The sequence below is a fragment of the Ambystoma mexicanum genome, chromosome 10, assembly GCF_040938575.1.
Source record: "Ambystoma mexicanum isolate Mex_15411 chromosome 10, UKY_AmexF1_1, whole genome shotgun sequence".
NCBI classification, from domain to species: domain Eukaryota; kingdom Metazoa; phylum Chordata; class Amphibia; order Caudata; family Ambystomatidae; genus Ambystoma; species Ambystoma mexicanum.
This window is the reverse complement of record NC_090932.1, coordinates 1,687,439,491-1,687,457,351: the sequence shown is the minus strand read 5'-3', so window position 1 is coordinate 1,687,457,351 and position 17,861 is coordinate 1,687,439,491.

The following is a 17,861-nucleotide window of genomic DNA, read 5'->3' as shown; positions in this document are numbered from 1 at the left end:
AGGTGGGGTAGGAATTTCTAAGTCCCCCCACCTTTTGTGGTGTGTTAAATCCGTATCCTCTCCCTCTCATTATTCCTCCCCTTCCCCGGTTGTAATTATAATACCCAGCTCCTGGCGTTGAGTATCCTCCTCCCATGTTAGTCGTGTATGGTTGGAGTGGCGGCATCTGTTGTGTTACAGTCTGCGATGATTGTATTTGGGAGGGGTCCTGTGCAACCACTACTTGTGTGGGGCTTTGAGTTATTGTAGCAGGTGTAGTTATTAGTGCGCCTTCCATCGTGTATTTAGTGAGTTTCTTCTGTACTAGTTTAGCCTCTTCCGTTTTCCTATCCTCTTCCTTTTTTTTCATTTTTTCTTGCCATGTCCTGCAATGATGTACTATAGTCAGTTGTATTTCTGGCCATGCTTTTGCTTCCATCCCCACTACTTTCTTCAGTTGTTTCTGGACTGCTTCTGGGAGCCCCTGTACTAGTATATGATAGAATATTGCTGGTGTTTTGTCCCATTGTTCTCTAGTTTCCATACGCCACTTCTCTTCAATTTCCTGGATATAATCAACAGGATCTTCGTTCTCACGCATCTTGCGCGAGGTAATTTCTCCTATGTCTGATGTGTCTGGATACTGTACCCTCAGTGCCTGCCATAATGCATGTCTGCAGTTTGCGAATGGTGCCCCATCGTGAGATGTGTTTGTTATTGTTACCCCGGGGAAGCCCGCTCTCTTCCAGATGTCATCCACAGCATCCCCTAATATTGATATGAGAAGGCCCTTTACATCTCCCACTGCCAACTTCTGTCCTGCGGTGTGTTTTTCCATTTCATATATCCATTTACCCGCACCTCCACTTAATGATGGGAGTCTGCACTTTACATTTTCCTTGTCTGCATGCTTCCAAGGGACGTATTGTGGTCTAACCCCTCCCCTCTCTAGAAGAGGCATTAAGTTGTTTCCCGTTTTACCCCCTGGGTTCCACAAAATCGAGTCCTCACACCCCTCCTCTTCTTCCGTCTCTTCTACATCGTCAGTTTTGTCCATATTTCTCCTGGTCTTTACTCTTTCTCCTCCACCACTTCCCCTTCTTTCATCATTTCCTTTATTTATTGTGGGCGTGTGTATTCGTTCTCCCTGCCTGCGTCCAGGGAGGTCTCTAAGCCTTCCTGCATAGGGTGTCAGTTCGCTTGTGAAGGGCGCGAGTTTAGATGGGCATGTTGCCCGTAATGAGCGTGAGGTGGTGGAGCATGTATGACGGGACGGTGACGGCGTGGCTTCACGTGTCTGCCTTTCCGCCATTCCATGCTCCTCCTCCCCACTTCTCTGCAGTTCTTCCTTTTTCCTGCAGATCCATGGTGAGTCTTTATTTGTCCGGGTGGTGTATAGTTTATCTAGGCTTTCCCTTTCACTATTTCTTCCTTCCTTCTCCATTCCTTCTTCTTCCTCACTACAAAAGTCGTTCATAAATGGCAACCCCCAAACCGTCTTTTTCCCCCCAATCGTTACTGTTCTTAAGTCTATTAGGTCAGTTCCTCCCTTTTCTTCTTTACTAATCGCTCCCCTTTGCGCCGATGTTGTTGCTACTTCTGTGCCTCTATATACATGCCTCCTTACTTCACTCTGCCCCCTCCTATCTTCTCTTTCCCCTTCATTTCTCTCCGCTATTTCTCTACCAATTTCCTCTCTTTTCTTTTTTAATTCTTCCATTACTTCACAACTCATTTTTTCCAATATCTTTTCATCTTCTTTCTTCCTTTCCCATTTCTCCATCTCCCTTTCTATTATACTCTCTATCATTCTCCCTTCTTCGTATTTCCTTGTCGTTTCTGACAGTAATCTCTTCTTCCATATTGCCATTTCTTTTTCTTTCTCCTCTTCCTCTTTTTTCCTGTCGCGCAATGCTGCTCTTGATACCCTTTCTGCTGCTGCCTTTAACCTTTCGGCTTCTCTCCTTTGCTCCTCAGTTCGTTCTCTCATTTTTTCCAACTCATTCTTACCTTCTTTCCTTTCCCGTGCTCTCTCTCTTTCCCCCCTCTCGAGCTGCTTGATCAGTGCATTCTGCTCATCCCTTAATTCTGCTAATCGTTCCTCCAAAGTCTCTTCCTTTCGCCTTAACAGCTCTTCCCCCTTTCCTTTCCCCTCTTCCCCTTCCATTTCACTCTCCCTGGTATTATCCTCGTCCATTTTCCTTACCACCTCCTTCTCTTCTCCTGTTAATGAACCTCGTAATTTTAATAGTATCTGCGCAGCTACCCACTCATCATTTCCTACGTCCGTAGTCTGCTCTTCTTCAGTCCTCCCCTCCCCTGCTAGCATCTTCATATGAGCTGATCCCGTTGTACTAGTCCGCTCCCCTCCCGGGTGGCCACCTGTAGCTGTATATGGAGGCGGGCTGTATGCCGGGTTCGAGTACCCCTCAGCCGCCCTTAATTGTTCTCTTGTTATTTCTCCTAGTTCTCTTAAAGGATACAACCCCCCTCCCTCTGTTTTCACTACCTTCGCTAGGGGTGTATCGTCGCTCTGTTCCTTTTTTATTTCATTTTCGGTTGAGTTGTCACACTTTTCTCCTCCCTCTTGTCCTTTTCCCGTGTTCTGTGTGCCTTCACTCTCCTTTTCCCCATTCTCTCCCTCCTCCTTAATCTCCTTATCTCCCGTTGTTTCCCCTACAATGAACATTCCGTTTGGTCCTGGTCGGGACCCTTGGAACATCCTCCATAAGTTGAACACCTCCACGTGGTGCGTCAACTTCTTCCCCTTGTATGTATTGTGCAGATGGTTTAATAGTGAGTGTTGGGTATATGGATCGAAGCTACCATTAGGCGGCCATGGTGTCGTCATTTTGTTGTCCGTCCCCTGTGTCCATTCTATGCTGTACTTGATCAATTTCTCCCTATGGGGTGATAGTGTTTTACATATGTGTTGCAGCGGGGTAGTGAGGGTGTTCCCCCTCCCCCCCCGATCCTGTCCCGTATGACATAGTAGCGCTCCACTTGTTACCCTTCCCCTATTTGGTAGCGGTTACCTCACTAGCAGTTTACAATATACAGCCTTATATCTTTACCTGGCCCCGTAAGTTTGGGGACTTGCGATAGTCCGCTAAGGAAAAATTAGTAAAATATAGTATTTACATTTGTATATTCTTTTCTTTCGTTTCTTCCTTTATACAACACCCTTACGGCCCCCTGCGGCCGAGGCGCACGTAACCCCCTGCGGCTGCGTGCCCCTTGTGACGATCTTATACTGCCGTCCCACTTTCACTTGCTCCTCCTCCCTCTTCTACACTTGCCGTGGCCGGCGTTCTCCGTGCGCAGCCACGTCCCCCTTTTCGCCTTCCCCCGATCAACTCATTACCGTGTACCTCCGTTTCCACGCCCTTAACACAGCTCTCCTCCCCACCACTCAAAAATAAAGATGCCTGGTTCTCGAGATGTCCTATGTAAGCCCTGCTGGTGACGTCACCGATCTCTTCGAACTACTGGTAAGTTCTTCATATATTCTTTAAGTCCAAAATACACTTGCAATCTACCCCCGTTAACCCCACAGCTGTCTTCCTGTCACTCCTGGAACAAGGTAATCAATAATATAATCGGACTGCGCACACTGCGTCGCCTCGCGTGTGATACGACCCTCGACAGGAGGGCTTAACCAGCCAATTATCTTCCGTATTGGGCAACTAGCTAGCTACCGCCTACAGGGAAACGTCATCTATCTATCGAGTTTCCTGCTCAATCAATAGGGATCCTCATCTACTCATTGATCAATAATTGCCAAATCGTAGGAAACCACGCACACACACACACCCTTACACATGGTCGCGACTTAGGCCAATCAGTGTCTATGAGCGGCCGCACGTGATGTTTTCGTGCTCCGCCCCCTTCTCTCCCGTAACGTAGCGGACTGCTCTCGCACTCGTCCGGCTACCATTCATTTCATTGCCAACACTAAATCATCAAACCTTCGCCGCGCACCTGTGCAATACCTCCCGTATTCAATTCCTCCCCCTCCCTCACAATTTCACATTGCTTGTTGTGTGTGGCATACTCACCAAGTTCTCTTGATGCGGGGCCGCTCGACTGCGTGCACCCCTCAAAACGGCTCGCCACCTCCCCTCGTCTGGACTACGTCTGGACACTCGCCAACCGCGGGCGGGATACTTCTCAACAGGCTCCCGAGGGCCAATATCCGGATTGCGCTGTCCGGTCTTCTCGCAGTTCCGCGATGGTCCTGTAGTCCTCAAAAGGGGGCAGTGGCAGAGGGGGCCGCGCCGCCGGGCTTCCTCGCAACGGGAGTACTTGGAAAAATAAAAATAAAAGCGGACCTTAAACAGATCTCAGCAGTGCCTCCAACTTGTCGGGGGGAAATTCTCCCGGGGTCGGCTGGGCCGTCCGCAGACCTCGGGCAGGGAGGCCCCAACTCCTCCCGTATATCCCAAAAGAGATAGAGTATGAGACACACGCAAGAAGCAAGGTGAATCTGCTGTTTATTAAACAAAATGGCAGGGATGGGTCAAGGATCGTACGCGTCCGTCCTGACACTCTCTCAACATCGTGGGGCTCGCAGGCCCTTTTTACCTTAGTATGACGCGCTACTTGCGTCACCTGAGAAAGTTAGCAAAAAACCTATCGCCACTCTGGATTGGTTCCCCGAGTGGTAGGGTTAGTATAGCATACGTATAGAGAACGTTGTTATTGGTTAAGGGTCAGTTAGGTGGTATACTTGGGTTGTCCCTTCAGTTTGATACATAAAAATTGTTACATGAAGACCCCTGAGGATTGGTCAATGTTAATGGCGTTAGTGATAAGGGCCCCATGTTCTGATTGGTTCACCCGCGAGCCCCCCAGTCTGGGACCATCGCTGTTCCCAGCTCGCGGTGCACCTGTCACTTGCAACAATGTTTCACTATGGGTATGTGCAGACAATGTGAGGATTTATTCATAAGCAGGAAGGCCGACTACTCCCACCGCCGCAGATGTCCATTGAGTCGCTTAATTGTATCTGCCTGTGTCTTGAGACGGGGGATCCAGGCGCCTTCTTCCTCCTGGGCTTGGCACCCTATCAAGTTCGGCTTGGTCACGTGAGGTGGGACCGTGGTTGAGGCAGAATTCTGCACAATTAATATTGCATTTCTCACTGTGTTCCTGGCTTATCTTGCAGGTGTGACCTTGGCGTCGGCTTGCGGTATGAGAGTTTGCAACGTTGTGCCCTTGACTGTCTGCTTTCGCTGGGCTCATTCTGCAGGGTCAGCAACCGAACTCTTGCTCATTCAATGTTCATGGAAGCTTTTGCTTGCGGCCTACTTGGGCCTGGTGCATAGGTGGAACCGTTTGATACAGAGCGCTTTAGGTTATGGTATCATATTGCTCTATCTTCAGTATCGTGTCTTTGTTATATTTCTCATTATGGTACATGGGTTTAGAAGAAGCGTGAGCAAGCCTTTTTAGATGAGTTCATTATGCGTCTTGCGTTTCTGCATTTTGAAAAGCCTATGTGGAAAATAATAAAGATGCACGTCCGTGGGTGTGTCCGTCGCCTACGTCATAGCACTGAGTATGTTCTTCGTGTGGATTGGTGTGGGAGTGTCCGGTGTGTATGTTTGCACGAGTGTGCTGACCGTTGGCTAGGTCGTCATGGCATCTCTAACGATGTGCTGATTTAGTGCTGGATGGTTTAGTCGAGTCCATCCATGCCGCAGGTGTCGGCATGTGCAGGGCAGGCTGGTGGGCAGGCGGGTAGGCACGCGAGTGGGCACATCCGTATGTTCTTGTACATGGGTATTTGGTCGTCTGGGAGATGGGCAAACTCCTCTCATGGTGGGTGTCTGGGCCGTGATCCTCTAGGCCAGGGTTGAGAGGGGATTGGTGGGAGACTTTTGTTCACTTTTCCCACTTCAGGAGGGTGTCCAGAAAGAGGGAGGGAAGGAGGAAGCAAGGGTCCCAATGAAAAGGATGTCAGTATTACTGGCATTAAGACAGAGATTGTTAGTTGTACACCAAGCCAGAATAGCATTCAAACAGTCAGGAATGAGAGAGGAGGTAGATGAGATAGAGGAGGGAAGCTTGAAGGAGAGCTGAGTGTCATCTGCATAACACTGGAAATAAGTAGAAAAGGAGGAAATCAAGTGGGCCAAAGGGGAAAGGTAGATGTTGAAAAGCCATGGCAATAGGATAGAACCCTGGGGACACCACTTGTGGAGATTGAGGTGGAGAAGAGGAAAGGGCACTGTTGCACCTGGGAGGAGCAATTGGAAAGTAAGGAGGTCAACCAGTCGTGAGCCTAGCCTGTGATACCAAGGGTATCATGGAGTCGTTTAATGAGGGAAGCATGATTGACCATGTCAAAGTCAGAGGACTGTCGGAATCGAAATAATATTATACTTCTTATCGCATTGTTTGAATGTGTGTTGGCCTACGCCAAGTTGTCTAAAACATTGTGTAAATAGATTCCGCGGCAAGGTCTTGACCTTAATGTACTGTGTAAATCGCCATCTTGGATTTAGCCGCCATTTTAGGTTCTCTTGCAATGTGGAAGTCACCCTGAACACCAAAATGGAGGCCGAATGACATTTCGAGTAGGATTCTGGCCGTTGTGACCTCCACACACATGAATAAATAATATGCCTGCAGGCCACTTGTTGGGGTCGCGAACTGAGACCTTGTCCTATCCCTGACCTATGTGTAAATGAACAACTGTATCAGCGAAACTGATCAATGCATACATTAGGGGATTGACCTGGCGAGGAACCCTAGGCCTGGTCCTAAGAATGGTTAACCCGCAAGGGGGTTGGCCAGAGCTGGATAAAAAAGTATAAAAGCATGAGTATCCCAATGTACGGTCTCTCACACTAACACAGTGAACTCTTGTTGAAAGTTTGTTCTGTTACTCTAAGAGCCGAATAGCTATCCGTTTTTCAATTGACTTCTTGGTAATTGTTGTAGCTTTTGAATAAAGCACTTTGTATGTTCTTTGTAACCTGTGTTGGTGTGTTTCCTTTGGGCTTCCCGGCCTCATATCAATTTCTTTGTTTTCACAGTTGGCGCCCGAATAGGGACCCTCAAGATTGATGCCGGATCATTGAAGGTTGACGCAGAATATCGAACCGGGATCGAATGGTGTGATTCTGCGGGCCCGACCGATCGAGACGCGATACCTCGGCAGCGCTGCACGATCTGATCCTTGGACGATAGTCGTGTGGTCTGACACGGCATCTTGACGAGGGTCCAAATTTTGAGGCGGGCAGATTTGCCGAAACCACCAAACACAAGGTAAAATTCTTTAGGTAAGTTCTTTGATAAACCGTACGGTCCTCCTTAGGTTTGGTCAGGTGCAGTCGTGACCCGGCTCTTAATTTAACCCTGACAATTTGAATTTGGCGTATTGTATCTGCAGACAAAATTATTGACCAGGTAACACCAATTTTTTGTGAAATGCCTGGGAAATTGTCTAGCTGCTTTAGGGCTCTGTTCCGCAGCGATCGACAATCCTTGGAATTTAGCCGCCCGGCACCACAGGAGGGGTCGCCGGCGTGTACTATGTACTGTAAGTATGGCATTGGAAGTATAGTATTTAATGATATTTGGCACAGACAGACCAGACATGCCTCCGAATTTCAGTGGCCAATCAACGGTAGTTTTGAGATCCCTCGTATTGAATACTTAGAATCGATCTTGTTAAAGAAAAAGGCCAGACCAGCAGCCTTTGATGTGTTACAGAATTGGAAAAAAGAAGTATTACGGCATCTTAAAAGTAGGGATAAACATGCACGTCATCATAAAACAAACACCGAAAAAGCATTATTATATGATAAAAAAAAGCGTTCAGAATCAGTTAAAAATATGGATAGAGCTTTTTCACTCGGGATCCAGAAAATTTACCCCTCTAAAGATTTCCATGTTTCCGAGGAATTTATCGAGAAGTTATTAAACGAACGCCGGCCTGATGCCTCAGCGCCACCTCCGTATGCTCCTATTTTGGGCGCTCTGCCCATTCCTGTTGTCGCTCCTGTTGTTATTCCTGTTCCCCCTGCACAACCTATTGTTCCTAGTCCTTTGGTTGTTGTTCCTCCACCTATCGCACCGCCCCTTCCTTCTGCACTGGTAGTTGCACCTTTATTAAATTTACCTATACCTCCGCTCCCGAGTGGCCCCGTATTGACTGAAGTCGATCCAGGTGCAGGATCGAAGATTGTCACTCGTAGTACTGTTTTTGCAGATAAGAAACAGGAATTGTTTGCATGGGCTAAGCATTGCATGGAAAAAGGTGATCAAGTTAATGTTTTTTCCACATTATCTAATTTGAATAGTTTTCCCGAGAAAAATGTTTTTATCAAAGGTTTGGGGACTCATTTGTGTGTGATGTGGGGTAGATTACAAAATTCAGATCTTCCACAAGGGGTGAGAGATCTGAATGCTTTGGCACTTTCGAGGGACACAGAGCAGAAAGTATATGGGCATGTTGAAAAATTGTTTGAGTTTAGGAAAGACTTTGAAAAGTCACGAGATGAGGACGACGAAGACGATAGAATATATGTACAAACACGGTTCCTTCCGCGCCGTAGATCGGCACCTGAGGAAGTACGAATTTGTACTAAAGATGCGGTTCGATGGATCTCGGATTCATCGATTCCACTAGATGAAGTATATGACACGTATAGTCAGTATACAGTAGAAATGCAAAGAAAGGTATTTCAGGTGATCGTACAGCACCTGCAAGAGGAATGTGTAAGGAAGAGGGTTAGTTGCCCCATAGAATTATTGGGGGTTTGTAAAAGGGCTTTCTCGCCCGATACTCCTACAGCTGCCTTAGCGCTCGACCTGGCCCTGTTGCTTAGTAAGCGGCCGGAGGTACCTATATCTCGGTTGCCTATGAGAGGGGTTCCTCCGACCTTTGTCCCAAAAGTTGAGATCCCCGCCAACGCTGGGACTGGTGCCCCCGCTGTGGATATCCCTGCACATTATGTATCGCAATTTGTTCACGTCCCGTTTTCACGACAGGAAGTGAACACAATTAGACAATCAGTTCCCGATAACAGGAAAAACCCGACAGGGTTTTACAAAGAAATAGAGTCTGTTTTGTTTTGCAGTCCTCTGTGTTCACCTTGAGTGACATTGACTTGTTATTCCCTGTACTCCTACCCGTAGATGTATGGAAACAGGTTCGGACAATAGACGATGTGCCGGGGTTGGGAGATACGTGGGCTAATATGATTAGAATTGATGGGGAAAGACCAGCTGGTGAGAAACCTCCACAGGTAATACTTACTTTGCCTGATAGAATTGTCGATAAACTAAAAACTATAATTCCAGAGAAAAGAATTATTTGGAACAAGCTTACGGCCTGTGTCCAAGGGAAAACTGAAGGCACCACCGAATTTTTTAATAGATTCGAGCAGGTATTTTCTGACTTCAGTGGACAGGATTTAGGTACAGAGTCGGGGAAAAGGTTGTTCGTGGACAAATTTGTACGTGGATTGTTACCTGACATCCAGTCACAGATTATGTCCTCTGAGAGCGCTTGGCAGGCAAAATCTCAATCTGAGGTTTTGCACATGGCTCAGTATTATGAGGACCGCGTTAATAATGAGAAGGAAAAAATTGAAAAGAGAAAGGGAGATTTGAAAACCAAAGTATTATTACAGCAAATTGTTAGAAACACCAGAGGAGGCACGACACAGACTAGAGGTCAGTATGTCCCAAAAGGAAATGCTCCTTTGGGTCTTGTGAATATTAATCAATGTGCTTATTGCCGCCAGGAAGGTCATTGGCGAGAACAGTGCCCTGTCCTTCTCCAGAGGTCAAACAGTGTGTTTGGGGATATGGGTAGACGACCTAGGGCCCGCCCTGGAGCAGGGGGCCCTGATAGAGGTCAGTTTTTACAAGATCCCCAGCAACCTTTTTCACGGGAAAATCAGACCTCGAGTATGGACTCGAGGAACATATTTGATCACCCTTCTGCTGCCTACCTTTCTGAAGAGCTTCCTTTCGACGATTCTCTATTTCATTAGGATTGCCCGAAGCAGGGTTTGGAACCTTCACCTATTCCCGTTAATCAGAAAGGCCCCTACGTTGAATTATTAGTAGGGAATAGGAAACACCAGTTTTTGATTGACACTGGAGCACAGAAGTGCTCAATTGATCATTCTCGGGTTCCAAACATCCCACTGTCAGGGCAAACAAATGTTTCCGTAGGGTTTTCTGGTATACCAACTGTCTGTCCGGTTTCTGCACCGGTATCCATTTCTTTGGGTCCCTATACGGACCATTGTCCTTTTCTTCTCACTTCGAACTGTGGAGAGAATTTGCTGGGGTTGAATTTGTTAAAGAAATTGAACGCAGTAATTCATTGTTCTTCGGATGGAGTACGGCTGACGGTTTCACCACAGCAACTTCCTAATTCTCAGTTCTTGATTCGACCTTTACCTCCCGAGATTAGCATTGTCCAGGAATGTTTGTGGGCGGTGGACGACAATGATGTCGGAGTGTTACAGATTGAGCCCGTTAAAATAGTACTGAAACATGGAGTGAAACTGCCACGCATTCCGCAGTATAAAATATCAGTCGAGGGCGAACGTGCTTTGAAATGCATTGTCTCCGATTTTGTGCATCGTGGGGTGATCGAGGAGATTACAGGTAGTTTGTGTAATAGTCCGATCTTGCCCGTATATAAGAAAGGCGACAATGCAATTCCATAGCGGTTCATAATTGATCTTCGTGCTATTAACAGAGTGGTCGCCCCACAATTTCCTATTGTGCCCGATGTGACGACGATATTGACAATGATCCCTGCTACGGCTACGCACTTCAGCATTGTGGATTTAGAAAACGCTTTCTTTAGTATTCCTATACATAAAGAAAGCAGATATCTGTTTGCGTTCACCTTGGGGGGACGCTCATTCACATTTACAAGGGCACCTCAAGGGTATACTGAAAGTCCCAGCATTTATAGTAGAGCTTTGAAAGAGCAGCTCAACACCCTTGAATTGCCACCTACTTGCACGCTGCTTCAATATGTTAACGATTTGCTTTTGGCTGCAGACTCTGAGAGTGCTTGTAAAGAAGGCACTGTACTGTTGCTTGTTCATCTAGCTAAAAATGGTCACAAAGCTTTGCTTAAAAAAATTCAATATTGTTGTCAGGAGGTTGCCTATTTAGGCTACCTCCTGTCAAAGGAGGGGAGAAGATTGACACCTGAAAGAATAAAACACATTTCTGGCATGTCTGTTCCAAATACACAGAAGGAAGTCAGAGCCCTGATAGGTATGGCTTCTTACTGTAGGTGGTGGATCCCGAACTTCTCACTAGTGATAAAACCGATGTTGGCTCTGGCGAAGAAGGGCATTTCTCTGCCACTGCCATGGGAATCGGAACATCAACAATCATTTGAGCTTCTCAAAACTGCGCTATGTTCTGCACCGGTTCTGGGTACTCCAAATTATGACAAGGCCTTTGTGTTGTTTGTGCATGAATGTGATGGATGTGCTTTGGCTGTGTTAACACAGGAACACGGAGGGAAGAATAGGCCGTGCGGCTACTACTCCTCCGCCCTTGATCCTGTCACATGTGCTTTGCCAAGATGTTTGCGCGCTGTCGCTGCTGCTGCCGCGTCGGTAAAACAGAGTGAGGGAATGGTCCTAGGCCATGATTTGATTTTGATGGTACCTCACTCTGTTGATATTCTATTGAACAAAACCCAAACGCAACACCTCACCTCTGCGTGGTTAACAAGGTATGAACTAATTCTGTTTGCCCCTCATATTCAAATTAAGAGGTGTTGTGTTCTTAATCCGGCTGAACTCTTACCTTTCCCGCAAAACACTGTTTGCGGTGACGAAGAATTACATGATTGCCTGTATACCACTGAACAAGAAACGAAGGGCAGGATAGATCTCATATATACTTCTTAGGATAATGTAGAAGGGGAACTGTTTTTTGATGGCTCCTGCTTCAAACTTTAAGATGGTACATCTACAGCTGCTTATGCAGTTACTACATTGAGCAAAGTTGTCGGAACTAAGAGAATTTCGCATAACTCCGCGCAGGCCGCAGAGATTATAGCGTTGACCCGAGCTTGTGAACTTTCCCAAGGGCGTAGAGTAAATATATATACTGATAGTCAGTACGCATTTGGGGTGGCTCACAACTTTGGAAAGCTCTGGTCGGAAAGATGGTTCCTGACCTCACATGGGACCAAGATCCAGCCTGGCCCCTTGATAGTGCACTTACTCTCCGCACTCTCACTCCCTAAACAGTTAGCGATCATGAAATGTGCAGCACATCGGAAGGTCATAGATGATGTGGGCAAAGGGAACGCTTTTGCGGATTTAATAGCCAGACAAATGGCCACAGACCTTAGCACGGACATGTATGCCTCGAGGGAAATGAGAGATGCATGCATAATGGATGAAGGTATTGGGTCCGTGCGAGATATTCAAACTGATGCCACAATAGAAGAATCTAAAAGGTGGGCTGAAGGAATGGGGAAACTGGATGATGAAGGGTGTTGGGTGGATACATCCGAAGGGAAATGTTTGCTCCCTGATTCATATGTATTGGCAATGGTTACGATGGCGCACGGTCCTACGCATGTGTGTGCCCAGCAGATCACAAAAATGTTAGAACAAGTTTGGGTAAATGACAAGATTCTGGAGACTGCGAAGAGGCAAGTCCAGAACTGTATGATCTGCCTGCAGCACAATGTGGGTAAGGGGACAGTGACTCCAAGGGGAAGTTTTGGGCCCCCTTCTGTTCCCTTCGAGGTCATTCACTTTGATTTTATTGAGATGGAACGATGTAAAAATCTAAAATATGTTCTTGTAATTATTTGTGCCTTCAGCAAATGGGTCGAGGCTTTCCCCGTCAAAGATGCTACCGCCATGACCACTGCAAAGATTATGGTAAAAGAATTCTTTCCTCGATTTGGGCTCCCGAGGATGATCTGGTCGGATAATGGCCCTCACTTTATTGCAGCAGTAATTTTGCAGATATGTACAGCCCTATGTATTGAGAAACGATTTCACTCAGCTAGACATCCTCAAAGCGCTGGGTTGGTGGAAAGACACAACGGTATTTTAAAGAATAAACTTGCAAAAACATGTGCTGATACCAAACTAAAATGGCCAGATGCCTTACCTATTGTGTTATTAGCTATGCGTACCACACCTCAGACTAAAACTGGGCTTTCTCCATTTGAAGTAGTGATGGGTAGACCTGCTAACATTTGGGGTCTCCCAAAACCTAAAGCCCTGAGATAGGTGGAAAATGTATTGCTTGTAGACTACTGTAACCAGTTAACTAAAAACCTGTATTTAATTTATCACCAGGTATACTCAGCTTTACCTGTACGGTTCACGGGCCCAGGACACGATATACAGCCTGGAAGTTAGGTCCTAGTGAAGGCCTACGAGAGGTCTTCCTGTCTCGCGCCTCGCTGGCGGGGACCCCACCAGGTGTTATTGGTCACCAGGACAGCAGTGCGGGTGGCTTGAAAGAAGAACTGGATTCACGCGACGCACGTCAAGAAACTTCCTCACCCGACGCCACACGTTACAGAAGAAGCAGAACCCCTCGCTGATGCTACAGTCTCTGATCTTGGAGTAGCAAACAGCGCTGTGAGTGCGTCAGAGAAGTTCTCTGAGCCTGAGGAGCTTGGGGAACAGTCCATTTCGTCTCCGCACTCTCTTGAAAAATCACTTCCGGAAAACACTGTTTCGAGCTCTGCGACTTCCGTCGCCTCTGACACGTCGCTTCCCTCAGGAAGTGACGACACTTTACTTCCGGACCAGACAATTTTGGGTACCACCAGGTACAACCTTCGATGAAGGAAATAGAACTACGGCACGAGTTTTGCGTGCATTCGGAAAAAGGAAGTGATTGGAAATCCTCTTGTTAGGAGAAAGTTTTGTTGAACAAAAGGGATTCTGCTGGCTAGGGTTGGGAAGGACTAAGAAATCGCGCGACCGTAGCGTCGCCAGCAACGAACATTGGGGTCGTCGATTGAGGAACTACGATGCCTGCCACCTCCGCTACTGCCCCCCGCATTGGACTTGTGAATAAGGGGGTGACCAAATTGGACAATGAACAATGTGCCTGGGCCCCGAAAACGTACTGCTGTGTGTTGATAATGATAATTGTTATTTTTGCAACTACTGCTGTAGGACTTTGGTATTTCGAAGAAATCTATCCTCTGAAACCTTTATTACCGACCGAGATTGTACCAACTGTTTTGACTCCCTCTGTACACCTTCACACTCTGTCCCCTAGAGACTCCCAATATAGACAAAAGTATCATAATAACACTCTGATGATAGTAATGAATGCTACTCATGCCATTTTTAATAAGAGTAATTGTTGGATTTGCGCTCATTTACCGCAACATGGGAACAAGGGACTGGGATGTTATATACATCCTCTACCTTTAACGACTGCTTGCTATGCCTCTCTTAGAGCACTATTTTTTGGCTGATGGAATGATAACATCTCAGGGAACTTTGATGGAACTAATCTGAATGATTTCGAGAAACGTGAATTGATTCCCCTGGGATGCTCGCTTTTCGCAAATAGAAGTAAACCTAACCTCGCTTCTATTAGGCCGTCTGATAAACTATCTCTTCCTTTTCAAACTCTGATTTCCTTTAAAATGGCTCCGATAGGCAATAAGGACGCTGTACCTCCTTCTTATTCTATAAATCATAGTCCTGACTCGGTTCCCTTCTGTGTACAAAGAAATGGCACTAGGCCAATGGGAGATTTTGAAGCTTGTAAAAACATTGTAAATTTGACTGGGGAAAACAGGCCTCTGTATGTAGGGGGTCCTGTTTATTTTGTTTGTGGTAGTTTAGCATTTCCCTGGTTGCCCAAGGATTGTCAGGGAACCTGTTATTTAGGAATATTGTTACCCGGGGTATTTGTAGCAAGTACATTAGAGATTTCGACGGCTCGCCCGCGGCGAGACGAGAACGGAGATACCCCTGGGCAAGTATTGGGAGACATAGCGAAATCAGTTGTGCCCTTTTGGGGACAAATAACAAACTCAGAGAACATTAGGGGATTAGCAAGGGTACTGGAGAGAACGATCAACCGGACCACGGACATACTCTACAATATGACATTAGAGCAAAAAGCAATAAGATTGGTAGCACTCCAAAATCGAATGGCATTAGATGTCATTTTGGCAGAACGAGGTGGAGCATGCAAATTAGTGGGGTCCGCTTGCTGTGTTTTCGTACCAGACTCCTCGCCAACAATTTTTAAAGCAATACAGAACTTGCATACTCTTAGTTCTGAAGTACATATCCCTGTAGGAGACTGGAACCTTATCACTTGGTTCTGGGATTCTTTACGATCTTGGGGTTGGAAGGTGCTTTCCGTTATTCTGGTTATTTTGGGGATCCTGTTATTCCTTTGTTGCTGTTTTCAATGCCTCCCAGGTATATGTGGAATGTTAGGAGGATGTTGTGCCCAAGCAGTGAGCGCAATAGGGCATAAAATATATGCCCCAGATACAGCATCTAAAGAATTCATGTTACAAGAGGTTTTTATGAACGACCTCATGGCTATAGACATTACAGACAATGATGCGGAATCTATGGATGATAGCACATGGAGTTATTTTCAAAAGTATTAGGAATGATGTTTAGCACTTGGCATAGGCCAAAAGGAGGGTCTGTCGAAATCGAAATAATATAATACCTCTTATCTCATTGTTTGAATGTGTGTTGGCCTACGTCAAGTTGTCTAAAACATCGTGTAAATAGATTCCGCAGCAAGGTCTTGACCTTAATGTACTGTGTAAATCGCCATCTTGGATTTAGCCGCCATTTTAGGTTCTCTTGCAACGTGGAAGTCACCCTGAACACCAAAATGGAGGCTGAATGACATTTCGAGTAGGATTCTGGCCATTGTGACCTCCGCACACATGAGTAAATAATATGCCTGCAGGCCACTTGTTGGGGTCGCGAACTGAGACCTTGTCCTATCCCTGACCTATGTGTAAATGAACAACTGTATCAGCGAAACTGATCGAAATGCATACATTAGGGGATTGACCTGGTGAGGAACCCTAGGCCTGGTCCTAAGAATGGTTAACCCGCGAGGGGGTTGGCCAGAGCTGGATAAAAAAATATAAAAGCATGAGTATCCCAATGTACGGTCTCTCACACTAACGCAGTGAACTCTCGTTGAAAGTTTGTTCTGTTACTCTGAGAGCCGAATAGCTATCCGTTTGTCAATTGACTTCTTGGTAATTGTTGTAGCTTTTGAATAAAGCACTTTGTATGTTCTTTGTAACCTGTGTTGGTGTGTTTCCTTTGGGCTTCCCGGCCTCATATCAATTTCTTTGTTTTCACGGGACAAGTCGAGAAGGATGAGAACAGAGGGAGAATTGGAGTCAAGGTTAGAGAGCAGGTCTTCACAGATGTTCAGGAGAGCAGTTTCTGTGCTTCTAGCTGCTCTGAATCCAGTCTAGTGGTTAGTTTCAGGAGGATACCTCAGGGGCACCACACTTGCCTTGGAAGCAAGACGACACAGAGCAACACAGGTTTGATCCCCTGCTCTGTGCTTAGAAACCGCTGGGCATTAAGCATGTTATGAATAACCAATCATGTGTTTATGTATAAACGTGTGAGCAGGAGGAGGAGTAGGGAGGGGGGAGGAGGAGAGAGATGCCAGGATGTCCTCGGTTCTGATTGTGAAGTGGGAGGCAAGTGTGGTGCATAGGGCATGGGATGGAAGAGAAGAGGTGGAAGCTGCAGCAGGATTGCCAAGTTCCTTGCAGATTTTGAAAGTTCAGCCATAGGTGGATCCAGCGATGTTGGTTGGATATGTGCCCACTTCTTGGAGTGGATGGAGAGATGGTATTGTCTTTGCAGCAGGCAACAGGCCAGTTTGTCAGCGGATGTGTTTGATGCCTGCCACTTTTGTTCAGCAACTCTGCACTTGTGTTTCTGAGATGCTAGGTCAGAATCATACCAGCTGTTACGTTTGGAGGAAGGCTTCATACGGATCCTCATGACAGGGGCAAGGATTTCAAGGGTGTTGGGGATGGAGAGGTGAAGGTTAGCGAGGGCTGTGTCGGGGGAGAGTCAGAGGCCGTGGGAGTGAGGTAGTGGCAAAAGCAGCAACTGACACTCACTTTACCAGTAGAATGACGGAGAAGGAGACTGGCAGTGGTGGCAGAGGCCTAGCCAGGGAGTCCAAGAGCTCCAGGTTAGAGGAGAGAGGGCATGGTCAGGCCAGGAGAGAGGAATGGTGAGGGGGTTAGAGATAGGGATGTTTGATGAGATGATTGCATCCAAGGTATGTCCAGCTGAGTGGGTCATGGAAGAATACAGTGGTAGCATCATAAGAGTCAAGATGAATGTTGGAATCTCTGAGGAGGAGAAGCTAGGCGTTAGACGTCAGGAGAGAATAGGTGAGGTTAGCCTATTCAGAAAGGAAGAGGGAGACCAGGCAAGGGCACCTGAAGATAGTGATGTGAGTAAGGGAAAGGGTAGGGAAGACACCAAGCTGCAGACAAGGCATTCAAAGGAGGAATAGGGTTGAGTGGGTATGATGGTAGCAGGGACCCGTTCAGGGATGCTTAAGGACACACCACCTCCTGACTGGTTGGGCCTGGGCTTGGAGAGGATCTTGTAGTCCTCATGGAGGAGGGGGTCAAAAGCAGTGACAGAGCTAGCATTGACCCACGTATCAGTAAGAGCAAGAACACCTAAGTGAAAGTCTTCAAGCAGGAGACAGATGTCATAGGAGTGTGCCATGGTGGAACGAGCATTGAGAGTGGCTAAGTAAAGCTGGTTGACCCCTTTGAAGGATTTCCAAGGAGGGGTACAGAGGGATGGTACTCCCGTCGGTGATGGCATATGGGCTTAGGGGGTGGC